Genomic DNA, 22363 nt, shown 5'->3' with positions numbered 1-22363 from the left:
TTTCCTTTCCAGGGCCTGCTTTACCAGGCGCAAACCTAAATTGTTACCAGGTGGGAATCTTCTTAAGAGCAGAAAAGCTCGGCCCGAGCAGCCGAAGCTGTCTTGCTTTCTCTTGTCTTCCCGCCTTTCATTTGACTCCGTAGCTCTTTTTATTTTGTGTTCTATGTCTAATTTTTCCTCATTGATGATTCACTGATTAAACACACACACACACACACACACGCCAGCTTCTCTGTTTTTATGTTTCAGTGTAGTGTGGGGGCTTAGGCTGCAGCGCTAGAAAACAGCCCCTCGCAGCCATCAGTCAACGAGGGAAAAGATAAAAGAGGTGGAGAAGGAGTGCGGCGAGTGTGTTTGAGAGAAATGGAGCAACGGTGAAATTCGAGAGAGTGATGGATTCCGAGGAGCGTGTGTGTTTGAGACGGAGAGACGAGCGGACAGTTGGATGGACTGAATTAAGGCAGCGGGGTGTGTGTGTGGCGTGTCCTCTCAAGGAGACCAAAAGGATGAAGAGGAAGAAGTCCTTGAAAAAGATTTGAGATTGATGGAAGCATGCAAATAGAAGTGGAGGATGTTAAATAGAATCCCTGTTACATCAATATCAAAGATGAATGGTGCTAATGTGAACATAAAGGTCTAGTTTTGAAGAAACCATTGGGAAAAACTCTACGAAGGGTTAGAGTTATAAATGTTTACATAGTTTTAATAGAACATAATGCATCAAAAGCCACGTACGTGTTTAACTTGCAGCTCACTGTAATGAATCCAGGGGAGGAGCAGGAGATCACAGACTAACAAACTAATCAGAAGTTGATTTGAGAGAGCCTGGTCACGCCAAACCGCCGTGAGAGAACATTTCTACAACCACATAGTTGTCCTTGAACATAGTGCAAATGCTACATTCTGTGCCTGCCTGAAAGAAAATAACTCTACTGAGGAAGTCAGAAGAGCTTCTATGAAAATATTTGTGTATTTGAATGTGAGATGAAGTTACTTTCGCCGTTTCCGTTCTTCTTCTTGTGCATCGGTTCACTGAGCTGAACAGCCCGTCAGAGAGCAACTTGTCTGAGCAACTTGTTCTGCTGCCGAATCAAATGCACAGTTAATGGCCGACCATTGGCCTGGTCTGTCACAGATGCTAAACTGTTGTAGCGAAGTAGAAATGTGTGTATAACGTAATCGTGTATTTTGAGCTTGTGTTATCAAGCTTAAGGCCTTTACGCCACATATTATAACTTGCACCTACATACCGTATTTCCTCTAATAGTGGCCGCTATTCAATTAATAACCAGGTCTCTTATAAAGGCCGGGGACGTGGTTTACATGAACAAATAAAGGCCTCAAATCCAGGCCGGGTCAAAAATTACCGTACATTTTAGTCATTTTGCAAGATGTAATAACACACTGGAGCCACAGATGGCAGTAGAGACATTTGAAGTGCCACATGAATCGAGCTTTTCAATCGAGCTTTAGCAGCGTGACGCAAAGAGGAAAATTTGACGCGAACTTCGCGGTGACCCTCCGGTACGCCATGGCCACTTAAGTTGCCTTAAATTTTTCATGTGTGCACGGTGCTAACAGATTGATACAATGGTGTCATTTATTCGTTTATTAATCCTGCCTGGCTGCTGTTGTGTGTATGCTGGGTGTACCTGATAAAGTGGGGCGAGTGAATGGTAGGAAAACTATGAGCAAATATACCAGTACGTACTGGTTTGAATCAAAGGGAGTTAGAAATAAAAGCCTCCCTCTAATAATACCTCCAATAAAGGCCGAAGCCACGATGAGAGGAAGTACAGAAAGCTGCTCCTGCAAACCTCTGTATTAGCTTTAATGCAGTCACGCAGCAACTTGGTCCGAGCATAACTGAAGTGCATCCATCAATCCAGGGTCAGCGTCTCTTGACACAGACAATGAGACATTTCGACATCCACTCTCCCAATTAACGGCGTAAGAATAGAATAGCCAATACCACTGGTGGATGCCATTAAATCAGATGGACACTGATGTGTTTGTTTTAGCCTGCCAGTGTCGCTACAGCAACGCAACACAACACACAGGGCTCCGATTGTGCGTTGGCAGAAATTTGAGAATGCTTGTAGTTATACAAGAAGACAAGACGCAACGTTGAAACGTAACCGCTTCATCAAAAGGTCCCGTCTTCACACCGATGTTAGGGAGATAAGCGAGGGCGCGAGGTATTGTATAAAGTAAGGCCGTGTCTTGTTATGAATGAGGCCGTGTTGTGTGTGTTTTTTGCTGCAGCCAGATCAGGGTAGTGGTGGTTTGCGTTTCTGCGAATGCCACCTCGGCTTTGTTTGTTGTACCGTGCGTGCGTTTGAGCGAAAAACAGACGAGGGAAAAATGTGTTTCTCACAGCTTACACGCCGACATTTTCACCAACTCGGAGCGTATTGGCCACTCAGCGCATGAATCTCTCATTTCGAGCACGCCCGCGTGTTGCCGAGTGCATTTCCTCCTTCCTTGTGGATATTCCCACTGTTTGTTTATGAGCGCGTCCGTGTGTTCCTGCGTTTGTGTGTGCGCCGCTGATGAAATCGCGTCGCCCCCCCCCTCCCCTCCGCCGCCGTCTCCTCCTAATGTTATCTCGCTTCCTCTGGGCCCCTGACAAACCCACCAAACAGGGAGAAAATAGAGCGCTTTATTGGGACGCCTGTCAGGACTCCCCCTGGATTTATGACCAACAGACAGCGTTTATCACTCAGCTGAGAGCAGCAGAGAAAGAAGGGCGGGAAGGGGGGAGGTGGGAACGGGAGAGAAAACCGGTGATCCCGTCCGCCATTTGCATATAGAACCGCTTAAGATGACTGGGGCCCATTTCTGGAAAACGATCATTAAATAATTACCCCGCTAACATCTTGAACACATCCGCAGGACAAACCAGTGCCACTGAAGATGTTTGTCGGATCATGTAAACTGTTCAAGATTTTTGAAACCTAATTGCGCATTTTTGTTTGTTTGCAAAAGCCGAAGCCAGCGGGATAATAACATTATTCCTGTAGCTCTGATTGATCAACAGCTGATGGCGAGCTTTTGCAACTGCATTTTCTTTCCACTTTGGATCTTGACTTTCTGTTTACATCTTCAATTTGGTTTTTGGAAGTCCCGGTGAATAATGACTCAGTGCAGGCAACATGGAAAATGACTCAATGCAGGCAGCATGTTCATTAGTCTGAACTGAACCACATTTTCGATTCACTTGGAGATACGCTGCGATAATATTGTGCGCGCTGAAAAGAAATCATCAAACCTGAATGAAATAAACATGTTCTTTCTTCAGGCCCGCTCTTTTGCCGGCGACTGCGCCGTCTCAGTCGGTTTGTTGCTTCCATTTGAAACGGGAACTCGAAAATTTCCGAGATCCCACTGGGAAATTAGTTCTGGAACGTCGGTCCCCACATGTTGGAAGGACCTCGTCTACCTCGGCCTCAAAATGCAACATGGCTGCTGCACGCATCAGCGGCCTTCTATCAATTTACGTGTCGTTAAATGAGTCATGCGCACGCAGTGCTGCCCGGCGTCTACGCGCGAACATGTTGCTCCAGGGTTCGTTTCGACGAAATGACCTGCGCTTATTATCATCTGGTGCTGTTAACAATGGCTGCCAAAAGCTAACTTGGCTGCTGAGCTAACCCTGCTGCTGTTTTCCTGGAGGCAGCCATCTTGGTTTTCTGACTTTAGTGCTGGAGTGTTGTAATCCTGGATGTTACTTATTGTTCTTCAGCTGTTTTTTTTGGCTATTGTCATTCTTTGTTCTGTTCCCTAATCCTGTGTTAGCCTTCTGCTCAGAGTGATGACCAGGCTCTGGATAGTTGATGGTTGTTGATTAGGGTGAAGAAGCGATGCTGATATCAAGGCATTATGTATCGAGGCTGTTTTATAGTGAGTTTTCTGTTTAGGTGGAAAGTATTTTAGCTGTTAGTTTCGTTCATCCCCTTTGTTACCACAAAATCTGTGCTTTCCTTGCAGTGTCGTAAAAACAGAACAGCGTGTCCTCAGACTACATCGAAATACTTTTACCCAATTTGAAAACACTCTGTTGCAGAGTTGCAGCATCAGTATTCGACAACAAACAACATCGCTCACTGTAGTAAGCACATAGAGTTTTTACTCCCCGGCTTAGTACATGCCGGCAAACCTAACAATGTTTAATGATTTGCTCTGGAGCATAGATGCACCTTCCATTCTCCTCTGCTACATGCTAATTAGCATCGGAGGGAGGCTGGTGTCAGTCCGCGTGATAGCTACACAGTGATGGACCGTAATGATGCGGAGGAACAACACTGACGCCGTACACAAACTAAGATCTCATTGGCAGAAACTATTTAAAAAGGAGTCTCGGGAGAGAGTTCACACCCCTTTATCATCTGCCTCCATCTACCTCCTCTCACCATCTTCAGTCTCTGTCTGCTGAGAGGATGAATTAGGGACGACGGAGCCTCTGTACGGGCTTTTAGTGATGGGGGAAGGCAGAGGGAGGGAGGGAGGGGGAGAAGCGGGTTAACGGAGTCATTAACACATGATGATTTAACTGGTTTGATTTAGTGCCGTGCTACGTTTTTCTGGCATCTTAGACTATCCTCCTGTGGATTGGAGGGGAAAGAATTTTCTTTTCCCTCACAACATCCTTCCTTCCTGCCCCTCAGGAGTTCCCCTCTGTGTTCTGTGCAACTGTGAAGCTTCTCTTTGGCTCACCTCCTCTTTTTTTTTTTTTTTTCTGCATCACCTTCTTCTTACGCAACCCCTCCTCCTTTCCTCCTTTTTTTTTTTTTTTTTCACCATGTTTCTGTTCAGACTCTCACTCCTTTATCCTCTCATCTTCTCTTTTACTCCATCTCCTGCGAGTATTGAGATTAAATGCCCCCAAACAAGCTTTCTGTGTCAGCCCACTGAGAGTGTCAGCGGGGGCGCTTTGTTCCTCCTTCTGTCTCCACTGTGAGGATTGGTCTCAAAGCTGCTTAGGTATAGGCCTTCGCTCTTGCGGGGGGGGATGTGGACTACACATGTCGCAGTCCTACTCACCTTTTACCACACGGTGCACACTTAAGGGCGCACTCACGCTAGGCAATCGCGTCGTGCCCGAGCGCTTTCGCTCCCTAAAGTTTGGATTCTACGATTAGTTTGAGTGCGAGCGCGCCACGCTCGAGTACGGCGCGCTTCCCTGGCGCGGTACGGCCGGAAGAGGTGTACTTAGGCACGGCACACTTGGTCACATGTGCACACAAGCGGCGCTAGTGTGAGTGCGCCCTAAGATGGTGTAACGGATGGTCCCTCCACTAACACTACACACACTCTTTCATGGTTCAGCCACCCCACGGGAGGCGGGACTCCCTGCCTGCCCATTAGGAATAGGATCATGCAGCATCATGATTGGATTTGGCCTTCGATACACACACACACACACACACTCAAGCACAGATTCACACACACTCCTGCTGCCTCAGTAAGAACCCTGAGGCCTCACTCTGGCCAGGCACCTCCACACGTTAGATTTGTTAACCTGGCTGCCCACGTATCCCGCCGCCCATGCACGCGATCGCACTAAAAAGCCAAGAAGAACTAGGGCAGGAGGTGCAGCCCTAATCTCTTTCTGCATCTCCTCTTTCTTCCTTTTCTCATATTCTTCTTTTCTCCCCCTAAAGCCCTTAATCAGAGGAACTCCCCCCACCCCCCTCGTCCTCCGCCCCTCCCTCTTTCTACCCGCGGGGCGTCCCAGTTCAACAACGGGGTGAATAATTAATGCCGGCAGGCCAAGTTGATTAAAATAACACATCAGGTCTCCTTCATTGAGAAGAGGCATGGCTCCGCTGTGATGCTCCTGGTGGTGTGGATAAAGCCACAGCAGAGCGGAAAGTTATTCTTCATATTAACACTTATTAACGTTTTATGAGTGCGAGGCCGTATATGAGACTATGTTTCTTTTTTTTTCTGTTTTAGCATGTTAAGGTGGAGTGAAAGTAAAAAAATAATGCAATTTAAAGCGCAACATATGTTGGATTTTTAAATTATTTACTTTTGAAGGAGCAAGAAAATACCATTTTAAGATTAGGGTCATTTAAAGTTAAGTGTTATAGAGCTTAAGCAATTATTTTATTGCAATTAATTATTTTAGTAATTTTCACATGTCAGCGCCTCAAGCTTTTCCAACTTTTCCACGACATTTTATGGACTGAAAGATGCATCAATTAATCAAGGAATTTATTGGCAAATTAATCAATATGGAAAATAATCATTAGTCCTCCTTATTAAATAATTGCGGCCCGAATGAATTACGCTAAACGAGCGTCTTTACTGAAAATGTCCTTGTTACTGATATGAAATCTATAATGACTGATGCAGCGGTTGGGCCTTAATGAAAACGAGTCTCGGCTTCTTACAGGGGCCACGCGGAAAATGTGAAATCTGTCACTTGTTCTTCTCTCCCTCCTTCCCGCCCGCCCTGCCTGCGCATGTTGTCCCTCCGTTCATAAAGTTTTAAATTGAAGCAGATGGCATTCATGGGTGACACATGATGCATGATCATGTTCACTAATTATGTCTTCGCTGCGCCGCTGGCCTGTCTGCTTTGATTCCCTCATCGAAAAAAACAGCTGTACGGTCGCTGCAGTCACCCCCTGCTCTTTGCTCCTTTTCAACCTTTCTTTCCACTAATAATGCAGGGGGAGTCATGTTTAAGGAGGACGCTAAAGAATCAAGCCCACTGCACAGAGGTAAAAAAAAAAGAGAGAGACGATGAGATCACAATTGTGTGTACGTGAGTGTCCATGCAGTTTTAATAAGGCCTGTTCTATTTTGAAACGCTGTCTCCCACGCAGACGGAGGGAGGTTGTTGTCTGTCTGCCTGTGCGTGAGCGTGTGTGTTCGCGTGTGCGTGTGTTAACGCGTGCGCGTATGTGGGTTGTTGTCGAGAGCGTGCTCAAGTGCAATTGTTTAGCATTCTTAGCTACTGTGAACCCTGAGAGAGCGACTGGCCTAACGCTCTTAATGAGTTCCTCCATGGTCCACTTAAACACAATAACACACACACACACACACACATTCGCGCACAAACACACAAGCTTCTGCTCGACTCTGCTCTAAAGCATCGTTGCAGCCACTGGGGGTCATTGTTCCCCATACCTCCATCTCAAAATCTGTTGTTCAGAGATTTTGCTGCTGTTGCTGATGTTGTGTGCGTTTGTGCGCGGTTCGTGCCGGCGCGAGTGCCCGCGACGCCCCGCTCGCCAGACTCACACTGCGCGCCGAAACAGATTAGCAACTCGCTTGTTAATTCATCACAACAAGTGAGACCGAGAAACGTCTTGATTAAAGGAGGTGGGGGGGGGCTGCGCTGCTGCTCTTTCTCCGTTATTTATTCATCTGGGCCCGTGATTTCCATAAAGCACATTTTTCATTTTTGCAAATAAGCGCCTTTATTTCTTTTTTATTTATCCGCGCTGCTGCTTCTCGTCTCTTCTTGACGTGTCGTCTGTGATCGGCGTCCTTCATCTGTGCGCTTTGTCTCATTGAGACGGAGTCTGTTCCCCTCATGACCTGTTTGCCTCATTCTATCCTTTGATGTGCTTTTTTTTTCATTGTATCCATATCTCAAGCTTTGTATAGGTTTCTAGTTTAACCAAAGACTTTAATTCGTTGTTAGTAACTCCACTGCTGCTGAATTAACGCGGCGATCATTCTTCTCTTCTATAATGCCTCTCTTGGCAAGACTTGCATGACCCCGAACGGGCTTTGCTTCCCTACAGGTGAGTTGGAAGACTGTACCAACTTTTAATTGGATTATAGTTTAACCTTGAACCCTAATTGCTAAGTACACAGCAAGCACATGATGCCAAGTGGATTAATGCCTGATCCCTGGATATGCTAAAGCTCGTTTCGTCAAGAAGCCAGCCCCATGCGACGGCCTATAGACCTGCAGTCGTGAGCACACAAACACCCGCAAATAGCCGGTCTGGATGCTAACCGACACCAAGTGACCGCGTGTTGTTTTTACAATCAGCTCTCCCCGGATTGCCCTCAGACAGTCCAGCTTCGCCATCCCTCGCTCTCATCACAAAGAGCGGCCGTTTTTACGAGGGTCTGGCTGCAGTAAAAGCCGAGGGTGCTGGGGGGGCACAGAAGGCTGTCAGAGAGGATGTAAATTACACAAATAAAACTCCACACTGGCACTAAGCTTCCCCCAAGAGAGAGACAGAGACTGGAAGGCAAGAGGGGGAGGTGGGGGGGGGGGGGATATTAACTAAAAACTTCAGAGGGAGGCAGACAGAAGGAAGAGAAGAAGTGGTAAAAGTGAAATGTGTGGGAATAAATTATGGCGGACAGGTCTATGTGAAGAGTGGAAAAGAGGTGGAAAAAGTTTGCGGATAACCATCATTCAGCTCTCGAGTGTTGCTGTCAGAGCTGTGCACGAGCCTCCCAGACACTATCCCCCCACAACCGTGACACGCACCTTCCTCTCCGGCTCTATATCACCAACTCCCATCCTTCCCTCTGCATCCCTCCCTTCCTCATGTCTCGTCTGCTTTTCCATGCACCTTCACACACTCCGTGTGCGTTCTGGACGTCCACATCTTTGCTGATAGAAACACTATAAATAGAACCTCTGCTCAACAGATTTGGCTTCTCTCCGGAGCAGCGAGAGGAGCGATGTGATGGGCGGGCGCTCGGTGGGAAGTTGTGTGCGCTTTGTAATGGGCAGGCATTATTTTGTAGCTTGGCAACATTAACAGTGAGAGGAAACCTGATTATAACCAGCGTTTCCTCTCCCTCAAATAGGAGCGGAGGCTGGACGTTGCAACACTTTCACCGCGCACTCGCTCCGCCTCGCAAACAGTGAATGTCTATTTGCGGCAAAGACGTACACTTTTTTTTTTTTGCCAAACGTGGTGTACAGTTCTGACTGAGGCTGTCGCCGCTGTTGCTCGGTCATTCGTTTGATAATTGCTTTGTGAAAGTGTAGTAATGGGGTGGTTTTTCAGCTAGCAGTTACTTTTACTGTTGATCTGCCTGTTTTTAACCTCATCTGCAAAACTCTGTAAAATTGTGAAAAAGTCTGTCAGGCCGAATGCAGTTTCCGTGGATCGGGTAATCAATTAATCAAATAATCCTTTTAGCTTTGGTTGAAGGAATGTCAAATGTAGTGATGTGGAAAATGGCTCAGTCCATCGTTTTCTCTCCCAGGGCCAATTCAGCTAATGGTCAAAATAACCTCCAGACACACATGTGCTGCTGTCGTTACTTTGCGGTAGAAAAGAACAGAATAAAGCATATATTGGCACAGTATTTCTTATATACACACACACACACACAGTCTTAGAGATTCTTTTGTTAGCTACTTAGCCAGTGTAACCACCGGGAGCAGCATACGAGGGGCATCTGGCTCCTCTGTCTGCCTGCCTGGCCTGCACAATAAGCTGAGGGAGTACAGTCGTGTGACCAGTAAACCTCATGGCAGCTTGGCAAAGTGGCAGACGGCAAAGCGGTTAAGTTGATTATATAGAGTTGTGCATTTCCTTCGAGGAGCTAAGGATATACTGAGGGACGATTGTGCGTGAGGGAGGACGAGAACAAACGCAGGGGGGGGGGAGATCTAGCTAAAAATATGCAACAGAGTGAAAGTGAGTGGAAAAAGGGAACGAGGAGGAAGTTATGTGTGAGAGATGAGCAAAGGTTTAGAGGCGGACGCAGAGAGAGGAGTGTTGAAGAAGTAGATGACTGAGCCTCTACTGTCTAAAGAGGTGGCCGCAGAAGTCAGCTCAGCGGTGTAAAATAAACTACATACAAGGACTGTGTGGCATAAGCCAATTCTGAGCTTACTGTAAGAGATCAACCGACCAGAGAGCAAGACCTGACTTTGGACTGAGAGGTCTGAGGTCACAGTACCATTTAATCACTTCCGTCCTGGATGTACTGGAACCAGCATGTATCTACCTATTAAAACGTAATCATGGCATATTCACTGAAGACACTGCCCGCAATTCAAGCTTTGACTAGCCAGTGTAGCATTCATTTGATTTATTCTGATGTCATTGGTGTACCCAATGACGTCAGTTTTTACTGATTTGTATTTATACGGCTGCTATTTATTTTAGAATTTACAGTTTTGATAACCTGACATGTCAGATGGTTTATTGCATACAACCATCTGGAAGGTTGTCCTTGTGTATTGTTTGAAACCACCTATTATCATCCATCAACCAGTCAGATCAGTGATCCATATGAACTACTGAGAGAGATCCAAAGAGGAAACACAACAAGCTGCAGTGTGAGAAGTGAAAAGCAAACAATCACTAGTCAAGATGTCTGGAAAGAGATCCTGCTCACGAGCAAGAGCGAGATCCACGGGAGTCTGACTGGTCCACATGGGTTGACGGGAGGTTTTTCATGTTTCACTTCCAGATTTGGCCCGGTGAAAAGTATAAAGACGGTGACTACATTGAATGGACAATAGTAGTCCTGCAGTAGTCAGAATAATAGTCCAATCAGACCAAAAACGCCTCATGTAACCACCTCAGCTAACGCAGACTGGCCCCATTCAGTAGGAAAATATTAGAAATATTAGGTCATTTCTCTGCGTGTGTACATTCTTTCTCCAACCCGCATGGGGCCGAACATCAGTCACCTGACAAGCATCCACCAGGGACAAAAGCATGGAGGTACCAAAACAACGAGTTGCTGAAAGATTGGAAAAAAGATGAAGAATGCCAGACTTGATGATGGTGGGGGCCTTAAGCCTATCTTAGTCATCTTTTTCAATTAAATATGTTTAGTGTTGTCCATAAAGTTGGAAAAAAAACATCTTCTGTGCATGTTATATTTACCACAGATTTGATGCTCTACAGTTGGCAGAAGCACCCTTATACCTTATCAGTTGGAATTTTCCATTAGACCGGGTTCTTTCTGGTTGGAGGAGCAGTCTCCCAAGTGTCGTTTATCCATTACGTCCAATCTTGTTCATTTTGGCACTATAGTTACAACTGCTGCGTTTCGAAAAATAGCTCCGGACTTCAAGGGTTAAAGCTTTTAGCAATAAATAACCAACAAATATTCTGACAGTCGCAACCTAATGCATGCTGTTTGACTCATGCGAACACCCACCAGCGACATTCGGAGAAAGCTTTATATTTCTGACCATTGGTTCTTTAGGAGCAATACTTGTATGTTCACAGAAATGATTAATTTTTATGTCCCATTATCCCCCAAATCTTGTTTGTGTTCCATTCTTGGAATTAAGTGCTTAGTTCCTTGAAAATGGACGTGGCTGCTAAATTGTATTTTTTTTTTCTAAGCTGGTAGTTCTTTGATTACTTTTGTTACCATGCCAGCAACATTATTTTTTTAGTTTCCAGAAAAGTATTTTTCTTCTTTGTTATTTTTTCTTTCTCCACCACTAGACGATGTGCTCCTGTAGACCTTAGCTAAAGGACTGGATAGATGTGAATTTATCACTGTGGATACTGGAAATATACCTTCTCTGCTCTGTATGTCTCTCATAAAAATGTATCTGTCTGTAAATTTGTTTTTTGTTTTAATACCTTTCAGACAAAAAACAGTATTTTGTCTTTTGACCTCATTGGTGCTCGTTGTGGCTCCAAAACCCTGGGAACCAGTTGTTCTTTTTCCTGTTGACTGTTTGAAATTTGAGCAAAGTCCAGTGTCAGCAAGGCGATTTGAATGGCCACACAGGCAGAACCGAATGATCTCATCACACTCGTGATTATATCGAAACTAGACCTTTTTATGTGCTACATCACGACTACGTCAAGGCGGGTAGATGGAGGCGAACCGCTCGATAATTGGAGGTAAAAACGAATCGCCGTACAGCAGAATAAGTGGCTGCCGTTCACTTTGTGTTATCAGAATGTCATCTGTAACGTTGTCTGGTGCCAGAATCAGATGAGTAAGGTTAATAGGAGTGAAAAAGATCAGCGAAAACTGTGTTTGAAGGTGATAAGACAGAAGGATTGGAGTGAGATGATCATCAAAAATGCTCCCGTGTGCAGGGAAATCAAAGTGAAACATGTTGCTAAATATAATCCAGCTAACAGCATTTTACTGTTTCGTTTGCCTCTTAGCTATTAGCCTGTATGATAGCCACCATTAGCATATTCATTAGCCTATATAACAATCACATATACAACATGTATGTAGTTAACTTTAAATACTTTTCCAGCCATGCTAATGCGGTTCACTGCCAAGACACAGCTGTTGGTTCGGTTCACAGTAACCACAACAATAACAGTTTGTCTTTAGTGTACATATTTGGTTTCTCAATTTACTTTATCAAGTACGTGTGAATGTGCAGCTGTTGCACAGTGGCTAATCCTGTCAGATCCTCCATCCACTTTGCTGTCGATTAATGTTAAAATTTGAAGTATGTATTTTAAAAACGTACATTTTCTTCCACCATCGTCAAAACAAACCCGCCCAAACTGCTAGTCAGAGTCAACTAACGTATTCCTGTGAATTGTTTTGCCTCCGGCTAAAAACGACTAATGCGCCATTTATTTTAAAACTCAAAAACGATTTAAAGATGACTTTTCACTGGGTAAAATGTGTCTCCTTTAGTTTTTTCTTGCTCGTGTGTGTGTGTGTGTGTGTGCGCGTGCGGCAGACATATTGTGCGTTTGTGCTTTGGGACAACAAATATACCCTTGATGATGTGTCCCACTCAGCTCTTTTGCCAGATGACTGGGTTTTTGGCACGGAGACAAGAGAGAGGACGGCGGTGGCCATTGTTGTCTCTTTGCTGGAACGATCGTGCACCTGCGTGTTGCTGATGGTGGAATTTGCTGCACGTATGTTTGGATTGCCCTGTAGCAAATTACCTTATGTAGCTTCGCGGCTGCCGTGTGTGTCGGTGATTCATTAAATGAGTTTTCAAAGTGAAAATGAAACAAGCGGAACGTGTATTTATCAGAAAAGTAAAGCCGTGATTTGAAGAACAATGTTGTGGCATTCCTTTTTTTTTTTTCCTTTCACACTCGCTTGTGAGCGTGTGATGGCTCAGTGCAGCTGTCGTCTCTAGTCATGAACTGTTTGCACACACCTATTGACTAAGCCTGTTTAATTGGCCAGATGCAACTGACTTTGTGTCTGTTTACAGCCTGCGTGCATCCGACTCTATTTCCGTTCGAACGCAAACATTCGACGCACGCTGCTTCCTCCGGTATTATTAGAATCTGCGTTGCTGCGACGAGCGCGTGCACGGGCGCCGCTCGGTGTTCTTGGCGATATTGGCCGCTGTTATTCGGCTGACGCGAAAATATCACTTCCAGTACAGCCCGGGGCCTCTGGCTCTCTGCCGGCATTTGACCGTTGAATTCTGAAGTGTAGTCTAGCAACTATGCCAGCCCCATGCCTCGGAGGCATCGGATGTGTGTGAGAGTTTAAAAGAAGGGAGTGTGTACAGGCTGGCTGGCCAACCTGCTTTGTCACTTGATCGTAGAGAATGGGTGCATTCAAACGTTCGTACGAGCACGAATTACGTTACATAATACACGGATCCTCTGTAGATTGCAAGCGGTACACGTTTGGACATTTGTGTGCTTGGGAAGCGGTGTAAGTTTTTAGATGTGTGGATGCACTGATGTCACATATGCCTTTGGTATACTTGAATGCGTGCGCCCTCATTTGGCTGCTGTGCGTGTAAATGGATGGATGTATGGATGAGTGTCCTATAACAAAGTCCTGTCAACCGTCACTTTCTGTCCTTCATGAATTATTCACACTCGGTTTCTTCACCTCGTAGTTGCCATCTCGGGTATCATCTCGGAAGGCTCGCACACATCACACTTTCCATTTCTTTTTTTATATACTTCAAGGTGTGAAAGTAACTCATCAATACACTTAATTGCAGACGGGTTTGGACCCTTTTTTCCGTGCATACATTACGGTCTATCGCGGATAACCGTACGCTCGCTCTTATTCGCACTCCCTTTGCAATAACGGGGCATAAAAAGCACTCGCGCCGCGAGGAGGGTGATTTCTCCTCGCTGTGTTATGTCTCAGAGGTATTTGAGTGTTGTTTGTATTACTCGGAGTGCGACCTGAGTGAGTTAAAGAGTGTGGCGTGAATGTGCAAATGGTCCGCAGCTCTTTAATGCGACCAATCAGACGGTGACTGTCGTCTCTGGGCAACGGCGTAGTAAAGACGTCAGACGGGGGCACGGATGACACAGTCCAGTTGTCAGCTCTTACCACACAAATGCCAGGGAGTACACACACGTACTGTAATGATGTAAGCCGTTTTGCAACGTAGGGAAGTTGCAGCGTATAGAGGGAAGTGTGGAAACCGTAGCCTTTACTGTCAGCGCTTGCGTTTTAACATCACTTACAGTGCCTCTGGATGCAATGTTGCTACAGTTCCCTGGAACTTGTTGTGAAAAATGTCTTGCAACATGATTTACATGTACCAATAAAGAAGATCGTATCTTCTTCCTCCCTTATTTCAGATAGATCCACCAGTAACACAAGGATCCAGTTTAGTTGTTGAAGCAGAAGAGTGATGGTGTTGGGGAGGAGGAAGGGGCGCCGAGCAGCACCGCCCATCACAGATGTTCGGTTGAATTAGACCCACAAGTCACACATTCATAAGGCTCAGCAGCACGTTCTTTCATCTCAGACCCATTAAACCCCCGTACCTCCACTCGTCAAACAACCACTAAAGTATTTTTAATGGCTCTAATGTAGAAAGAACAAACTCTTGCATCACTTGAGTGTCATGTTTGTCCTTCGAAGAGCATTTACGGTTGCCCACAGAATAAATACATACTGATGACAGTTAATGAGTTGTTACTTTTTAAGATCTTTATTTTTTTGGCGCTGCAAGTTATTTCCTCTATCGTTGTGCATTTATTTTATTCTAAACACAGAGATGAGAGATGAGAATGAGGCGGATACCAAGGGGGGCTAATCTAAACTAAACACAAAGTTGCTCAAATGTTTACCTCACCGACACACCACGCATGAGTTTGATCCCTACGACCAAATTGACCGTGATGATTGTGTTAACCATGGACGGAAAGATGTCTTTTCAGATGGAGATAAATGAGTGCGAGGGCTTGCTCCATTCACCGCTTAACTCCAAGAACAAGAACGTTAGCAAGGCAGCCAGAGCCCGGAACATCCAACTGTAAGCGTGAAAGCGTTGGGCGAATACTTTTTGGATGTGAACTGGGCTTCGCTCTGTGTAATAATAGTTTTGATTTAAACTTGCCATGAGTGCGACCCTTATCTGTGGCAACAGCTGTGATGTTGCGGGCTAGGATCCTGTAAGGGAAAAAAAAAAAAAATAGAAAGAGAGAGGAAGAGAGTGATGAATGATCCATCCACAGAGAGAGGGTGATAGAAGGAGGTGGGCTGTTTGCCAAGTAGGTTCGAGGTTTTAGTGTTGATGTCTGCTTGGTTGCGTAGAAACTGCTCCAGAAAAACACAGACTCCGAGAGCCTGCACACCTTTGGACAAATAGAGTCTAGACAGCCTGACGCTCTCGCTGTGTAACCTACTGAAATATGCATCGTTCTTTGTTTGTTCACTACAGCGTTTGAGGAGACATTAGCAAAACCTTGTGACTGTTTTTTAAGACCCTTTTATTTGATGGATGAGAGCAGGGAATGAGAAGGAAACACGGAAAAACAGTGACTTTATTTGATCTCGTCATAACAGAACAATCCTGGTTGGTTTTCCAATTTGTAAAACAGTGAGCATCAAAACACCTAATACGCACTCTGACTGACTTGTATGCAGGTCCACAACAAAAACAACACAGATGTCAGGTGTACGTGTTATTTACAGGGCTTGGGTATCGATGCGGATATCGAACGGAAGAATGAGCAGACGTACAGTGAGGAGAGGTCAAGAGAAAATAGTGAAAGAGGTGAGACGGTAAGAGGACGGCGAAGTGAATATTGACGGGTTCTGGTGGATGATTTCGTTAACTGCTGAAGAGCTCTGACACGACAGGCCTCCCGGCAGCCTCTGGCACTCCTGTTCTCGCCTCCACACATGAGCAGGCTCATCTGCCAACTCCCCCTGCACCTTTTTACACATTTTCCTGTGGCACCTTTTATCCTGATTAAACATGCAAACACTGATACACAGGGATCTGTGCCCAAACAGCCCAAGGCGCACACACACACACACACACACACACACACACACACACACAAACACACGCACACACACACAGATGCATGTGTGCACGCGGACCTACACTTTCTTACATCGTCACTGAAGCTTAGCCTTTCCTCTCCTTTTTTCCCGAAGGACTGTTGGCAGCCGGGATGGAAAGACAAGAGAAGCTCCAGAGACAGGAGCGAGAGAAAGAAAAGAGGAAGGGAGGGAAGGAGGGGAGGTAGTATAGGGCTCTCCATCATACTGTCAGCAAGGTGCCGCTTTAGCCTTAGCGAGGAATAAAGAGTATTTTTAAAAGGTGCTGCGAGGTGCAGCAAAGATGAGTCGGATAAATGACTTCTCTTTTTCATTCAAAGAGCTCTGGGAAGGCCACAGGGTCACTGCTTGGGCTTGTTTGTGTGTGTGTGTGTGTGTGTGTGTGTGTGTGAGGGAAGTGAAGAAACGACTTGCTTTTGGCTGCAGCTCGCGCTTGTGAATGCATGCAAAACTTCTTGCCGCGGCCCGGCTGATGTTTTTGTTGCTCCTGACATTATAACGTATTATACTTTTTCTGGCTGCTGCCCTTCTCTTTTCACCACGGAGCGGGGGAAAGTAATGTAGTTCAGAGGGGGCATGTAAGGTGGAACAATGGCTCAAAAATATTGAATAAGGAGTGAAAGGGGAGCCGGGTTCTGAATGACAATAGGCCGGGGCTGGGGGTGAGGACTGATGATGCGGAGGGGGGGGACAGTCCAGATTGATGATAGATCTCCGCTGGTTAAATATTATCAGGCTTCTATTTTTATGTCGCGGCCCCCCCTCCTGTCCCGGTATCACACAGAGAATGGCTAGATGTGGCCAGCTAATGATCTGCCCTTCTGAGCCATTCACTTTTTGTATCAGCCTATTTACTTACTTTTAGAGACACTCCCCCCTCTACGGGTTCACAACACAGATGGTTTGGGTAGCCATAGTGACTGCCAATGGATGCCATCGGTCCAAAGGCAATCTGTGCTATTTTTTTTTTTTTTTAACTCTAATCACAGATGGAGCGCTGAAGTGATAGGCCTTGGTGCCATGTCTTTATTTTAGTCGACAAATGTATCTTCTTCAACTTGGCGAAACAGAATTGATAGAAGGAAATTTTTTGACTTTCTCGCGCTTAAAAGCCAAACTTTGTGTTGGTGTCATTAGAATAATAACGGTTTATCTGTAGTGAGAGATGTGGACGTGTAACGTGGCTTCCCTTATCGCCACCTTAATATCACGGATGGGACAAGCCGGGACCCGAGGGTGAATGTTTGACATTGGTGTCAGTTTGCACATCAGCTCTCTGGATTTGTTGTGTGATCCCGACAGAGGACGAGCCCTATTTCTGCCGCCTGTGGCCGAGCTGATTAAAACTTTTGACTGCGGAAATAGCCTCAACACAAAGAACTCCTCTGCTAGGTCAGTTTTGACTATGAGGCTCGTCCCTGGCTCTCAAATGAACTTGACCCATATGCTCCTCTGGGACTTGTGGCTAAATATGACCTCTTCTCATGCAATATATTATATATACACACACACACACACACACACACAAGGGCCGCGTTGGGGTGTGTCGGACAGGAACAGAGGGTAGAAGAAGGCAGAGAAATTGGAGTAACCGCTCCATCTACATTCCCTGCTCCCCGATCTTTTGAAATGCTGATGACTCCTCCTCCCTCGGCCTCATCACTCTGCTTCCCTTCTCTTTTAATGTGGCGGAGTCATCCATTCCATTAACCCTCCTCCTGCTTCCCTCCCCAGGTTAGAATGAGGCGGGCGCCCAACCCCCCACCTCCCCTGTAAAAAGGCAGGGGCAACAGGGGCCACAGCAGCGACGGTGGCAGGGGCATTTGTCATGCTCCGAGCCGCGGCAGTCTGTTGCTCTCCCGAGGGCCTTTGTTGTCCCCGGCTCCCAACTTGCTGGCTAAGCAAAGGGGTTTCACATGTTTCATTAACATCTGAACCAGCTCAGGGGCTTTTGAACATTTCACGTCACTTGGCTTGGACAGGCACCAACATGGACATAAATCCACTTAATAAAGAAAAAAAAAAAAAAAAAAAAAGCGCAGTCCGCGAGAGAGAGAGAGCAGTTTTTTTTTTTTTATATATAAAACGCAGCGTGCTGGATTAGAGCTGTTTCACACACGTGCACGTGCGCGCATGTGGTTTCGGTGTTCACTGGCTACACACATTCAGCCTGCAGTTATCCAACCTCTGTGCGGTTCGTGGCACACATTCAGTCTTTGTACGGCGAGCACACAACAATCAGTGTGCCCTGCCCGGTGCTGGTGTTAGGGGCACCACTCAAGTGGAGGTCACTTGCAGAGGCGTTATAATGCTTTGGGCCGGGCACAACAACACTGAGGGCAATCCACTTAAAGCGAACCGCCAACACCCCCTCCCCCCAACCCCACCTCACCACCTCCTCCTCCTCCTCCTCCTCCTCCTCTCGTATCCCCTCCAGGCCACCACGAGCATCACACTTCTGAATGGAAAACAGGAAATTGGCCCTCTGCAGCACTTCACAAAGTGGAGAGAGAGGGAGAAAGCCCTGAAAAGGAAGGAGGAAAATGCTAAGATCTCTGACAGAGGGAGATATAATGCCTTGAATCAGGTCAAAATCTAAAGCTGGGGAAACTTCTTTCTTTCTCACTCCCCTGTAGTTGCGTCCCCGTTTTTCCGTGAGGCCACGAGGGCGAGGCTGCGTATGAAAACCTGGCTGCAGAACATTTGTAGATGAATGGAACGTAGCTTCCATTATATTCTCACCAGTGGTGTCACTATCTGAGTTTTGGCCAAGGAGGGATTTGCACTGAGCACTTATGCCATCTGCTTTCTGCTCACTTCTGCTTCTTGCTTTTCCCCCCAGGACGTATATGTCCTGCAGATATGTAATGTCTTTCCTCAACCGCCTCATACAATACTCACTTCTTATTCTTTAGTCAGTAAATGTTCTTTTTTTTTTTTTTGTCGACTTAATCTTTGTGCATTTTCCATGTTCTTTTTTTTTTTTTTTAACTTTCGTTCTTGCTGAACAAACTGCAGCGATTTCCCGTAAAAAGCGTAACAGAAATCCAAGTCATAACACTCTAATTCACCATTAACAAATTCCCTCTTATTATCCAGGACTGACATTCTGCTAAATAAAACCCTCTTCTTCTCTCCACCACATATACACATTTGGCTGCGTGTGTGTAATTCTTCTGACCATGGCTCATTGATTTGTTTGTGAACCGAGTATCCTCTTTACACCAGCATTTCTTTCAGCACTCCTCCTCTGAGCCGGCTCTCTGGCTTTTCCTCGTGTCTTTCATTCTTTGTCCCTCTTGTCTTTTTTTTTAATAGAATTACCGACGCGTCCGTCTGTATGTACTAAACATCTCCCTGTTTCTGACAGCTAATGGGGGCCATTCCAAGTCCGGGATGACTGATACCGAGATATCCTTCCTCCAGGGTAACATCCATAGCAATTTTCTCTTGATTTGCTGAGTGATGGACTCAAAGGAACATAGACCTAATGATCATTGAGGAGATGGGCTCTCTAACTCAAGGTTGTAGAGTGCAGACGATTACAAGCTATACAATAAGCTCCTTTCCCTTCCTCTCTTTCCGTCCCTCCTTCGGCTGAGGTATTTGCAGAATGCTGCGGGCCATGATGGATTTATGGCTGGGCCATACTTTGGTAAACACCGATGGTGGGCAGCTTTGTCCTCCCCCCTGAGATAAAGTGAAGGTCCCCATAAAAAATGGGAAAACCAGGTTACGGCCACCATAGAGCCGAGCTAAACAATAAAAGGCTTTATGGGCAGATATAGGCCTGTACCATAAATGCTGGAATCCGCTGTCGGAAGGACATTAAAGGGATAATGATCGAGGGGGGGGGGGGGGCGCTTTCACAGAGATCCATGCAGCCACTAAGAGGGCCTTTTTAGAAAAGACACACAGACGACGCGCACACACCGCGAACAGCAAAGCGCAAATCTTGAAATCTATGGAGCGGTTGAACTCTGAGCCGGGGTTTTCTGCGCGCCCGATGGATTGACAGGGAGGAGGTGGAAGTGATGCAGTGTTCGTCGATAACTGGAGCATGTTCTCACATCGAAGGGTCGGGCCCTCATTATGCATTGGCCTCGCTGTCGGGGAGCACAGCTGTCGGGGCTTGGCTGGTGCCGCCTGCGCGGACTGCACAAAACCAGCTGTGCAAACAAAACACACACACACACAGAAACTGTAAAAGCAGCGAGGGGAAACGGAGTGGCAGCAGACGGGCCGTGGAGTTTCAGGTAGACTAAAAAGCAAACAACGGGCGCGCACAGGCACAAACGCACGCAGGCATGCACTCGGTCGGGGGAGACGTGATCTGGTTGGAGAGCGGCATGAGGAAGTTGGCGGCTGAGTGTGTGCGAGCGCTAGGAGTGGGGGGCGGGGGGATTATGGCGCTGATCGCCGCGGCCGTGAGACGACGCCGCTGACGGGCACACGCGGCACGTTTTGTCCCGCGATGTGACGGGGGGCCTGGACGGACGGAAATTAGTTCACATTTCATCTCCGTGCAGTGATTTGCTCCTGCGTTTCTCCTCCACTCCCCGCTGTGCTGCTTGATTAGTCGGGAAGATTTAGGAAAGATAGAAAGCTTTGTCGAGGCTTGCCCCGACTTCTTTATCGGCTGGGCATTAGCCATCTGCTGGCACATGTGCAAGGAGTGTATGGGGGGGAGGTGTGGGGTGAGCGCCTGTGTTTGCGTAGTAGCCACTGAGGCAGTCGGGGGGACTCTAAAATTAGGCCCGGGCTATTCCACCTCGAACATGTCTGGCCTTATCTCGTCAGGAGATAGCTTTTACCCGAGCCAAGTGTTGTCCTTGCGACACAGCAGGTCTGATCTGTTTTCCCTTAGCCTTTTAGCCTGCTCAGCGTCTCCAGGCCAGAGCCAGAGCTCGGAGGAACTTTTCCACGACTTTAAGGCAATTTGATTTCGTCCTGTTTTGATTTGACCGTCCACCCCAATAAAGAACACAGTGTGCAGGAAGTGATCTTGGCCGCAGAGGAAAAAGAAAAATCTCCAGAGTGCGGGAAACAGTCGAGAGACGAGCTGATTGCAGATGTTGGTGGATCATCTCCAGAATCCGCTGAACGTTCGGCAAATATTCTCACTCATTAGCTCGACCGCGATCCCGCTCTGACAGTGTTGACTTTTTCAGAGAGGGGACACCCTTCGTCTTTCTTTTATTGTGCACAATAATCCACATGACAAAACGACCTATTGTTTGTTCTAACCTGTCGGCTCATCTCCCTGGGGAAGGAATGGCAGAGGGAGCGCGTTTTACTGCTTCCTAACACCCCTGATTGGACTCCAAAAGAAGGAGAGTGAGGGCAGTAAAAATAGTTCGACACCCCGAAGGTCCAGGCAGCAATCTCCTCTCCGCCCTTGCCCATAAAACTCTTTGAATCCCCTCCTGAAAATCCCTCTCCCACCCCCTCACACTCGTTCTGTCTTGGGCTTAAAGCTTTGCTTCGAATCGAGAGCGCTTGTAGTACCCCTCTATTAATTGCAGCGCAAACATCTATTTCGGCCGGGGTCTTCACGTCTGAATGGTGCTTTGATTGGGCCTCCCCTCCCTCCGTCAGCCTCTCTGCAGCCAGACTTTGAAGCCCCGTGCGTTCATCTGGGACCGGGCTTTCAATGGCAACTTAGGGGATTGAGACACAAACTATATTTCTCCTGCCAAAGTACTTTTCCGTGTTCTCAAGACCGTGGCGCCAGCTGATGCTGGAAGAAGAACAGCCACCTGGAGTTGTGTGTTAATGTTAGCCGAACCTCTTGTGGCTTAGCTCTTTCTCTCCCTCTCCCCTTCCCTCTCTTTGTCTGCCTTATCTTAACACAGCCATGAAGACGCAATAGAGACCAGTGACCACTCCTCCTTCCCCCGTGTTTGCAGAGCCCGTGGTCAGGTGTGTCTCTCGGCCCTTCGCTCTGACACGGGCTGAATCACCTGGCGAAAAAGCAGCGCTCATTTTCTATTGCTGTAACGTAATACCACTAATTCCCCAAGTGTCTACCCAGAGGGGATCTGTGTTCCCTCACCCCTCTCTCGGTGCAAATAAAAACACCACGTCGTTCTATTCTCGGTCACCTGGATATATTCAGTTTCCTTTTAAGCGTGCCGAAGTGAAAAAGCTGTGGGAAAAGGGACTTTGTTTCCGT

At 46.6% G+C, this 22363-nt stretch overlaps 1 protein-coding gene across 3 annotated transcripts in view; it reads left to right on the top strand.

The window, feature by feature from the left end:
- The window catches only part of raraa (retinoic acid receptor, alpha a), a 139754-nt gene that overhangs the window by 77516 nt on the left and 39875 nt on the right, over positions 1–22363 (top strand). The gene's annotated exons all lie outside the window — the stretch shown is intronic.

This window comes from Mugil cephalus, chromosome 16 (assembly GCF_022458985.1).
Source record: "Mugil cephalus isolate CIBA_MC_2020 chromosome 16, CIBA_Mcephalus_1.1, whole genome shotgun sequence".
NCBI classification, from domain to species: Eukaryota; Metazoa; Chordata; class Actinopteri; order Mugiliformes; family Mugilidae; genus Mugil; species Mugil cephalus.
Note: the sequence above shows the minus strand (reverse complement) of the source record. Positions and strands in the feature narration are given on the sequence as shown.